Here is a 1,734-nt window from a genome sequence, read left to right on the forward strand (position 1 = left end):
TGGCACGGAGCCTTCCGACACCCTTTCTGACAGTATCAGCGCATCGACTTGCTGCTGTGCCTCCGACCCAGGTTAGCCTGGCGCACAGCAGGGTGCGCAGAATCGCGAATGAACAGCGCTGGTCATAACTCGTCCCTTTCTTGGTGATGGTTGACTTGGTTGGTATGGGGGCCTCTGGAGGGTCCGGGACTTCCATGTACTGGAGCGGTGCCCCTGCCCCGGCACAGGCAGGCACAGAGCAGATACTTGATATGTACACACACACACACACACACACACACACATGTTAGTTATATATATGCACACACATATATTACTTTTATCGTGGTAAAATTTATATTAAAATAGTTGCCATTTCAATCATTTTTATGTGTACAAACCAAAGACACTGTGTTCACCAGTTTATACAACCATGACTGCCATCTTTTCCCAAAATATTTTATTACCCCGTAAACATCAACTTTCCTTCCCTCTCCCTCCCCTCTTGGTCACCATTCATAAGCTCTTGTGTTAGTGGATCGGCCACATCAAGGAATCATACACAGGTGCCTGTACTTCGGTCAGCATCACGCTTCCTAGGTTCGTCCAGGTTAGCACACGTCCTAGACGTCCTTCCTCGTTAGTCCGCTGGGTGGATGCTGTGGTGGTGGTGGGTAGGTGCTCCCTAGGAGCACACCTGTGCCCAACAGAAGGACGCAGTGTCTAGTCCCACGCCGTCCTCGTATTGTCTTTCTGTGTGAGCCCAGTGTTGCCGCCACTGTTCGCAGTCCGTCTCGCTGCGGGTCCTCCTCGGGTTTGCCAAGCACGGTGCCCTTTTCCAGGGACTGGTCTCTCCCGCTGATGTCTCCAAAGTCGGCGAGATGAAGCCCAACGATCTTGGCTTCTCCGACGCATGCTCTGTGGTCCCCTTTCTGTGTAGCTGCTGATGGACACTGGGGTGGTTTCCACCTTTGGCTGTCGTGACTAGTGCTGCAGTGGACAGCGCTGGACACGGACCAGGGAAGGTCTGTGACGGAATGGACATGCGTGTGCTCAGTGCTAGGAACAGCCACAATAAGCACAGGTCCTGCCCCCAAGGAGCTTGCAGTCTGTTATCAAGTGACAGTTTGCTCTCAAGAGATCATTACAGAGGGACTTTCAGGTGGACATGGCCAGCTAGACAGGCGCACGGCAAAAATCTCTCTACAACATGTGCGGAAGGCATCAACGTGGAAGGAAAACCAGGTACCTGAGATCTTGGAAGATAAGATAATGGCTGAGTAAACTGAACTAGCAACTGCGAATCTCCCACACGCTAGAGGCTCTGGGTGCAGACAGAAGAGGGGGGCAGAATCTATGCTGGGCGGTGGAGGGAGGTCTGAATCAGCCTTGTTTCCCCCGAGGTCCCGAGTGACTCCGAGGGACACTAGCAAATGGACTGGGACGACAGTATCCATGTAAGGTGCTTTCCTTTCCGTTTTGCTTCCTGACTGGCCCGGTGGGGCTGACTTGTGGCAGTGCCAGCACCCGCCCTGCTGGGCACAGCAGGAACCCAGGGATGGAGGCTGACAACAATGGGGGCAGAGCCCTGTGCCCTTCCTAAATTGGTGGCACAGAGGGATGGGACGCGGGCAACAATAGTTCCATATGTCTTGTCAGCTGCCACGTCTCCCAGGGAGTGAGCAGAGAGTCTCTCCAGCCTCCAAGGAGGAAAAACCAGATTTCCTAGAATTCTCAGGAGAAAGTCATGCCTAC

Source organism: Echinops telfairi, unplaced genomic scaffold (assembly GCF_000313985.2).
Source record: "Echinops telfairi isolate 266 unplaced genomic scaffold, ASM31398v2 ScPeMD7_31;HRSCAF=116, whole genome shotgun sequence".
NCBI classification, from domain to species: Eukaryota; Metazoa; Chordata; class Mammalia; order Afrosoricida; family Tenrecidae; genus Echinops; species Echinops telfairi.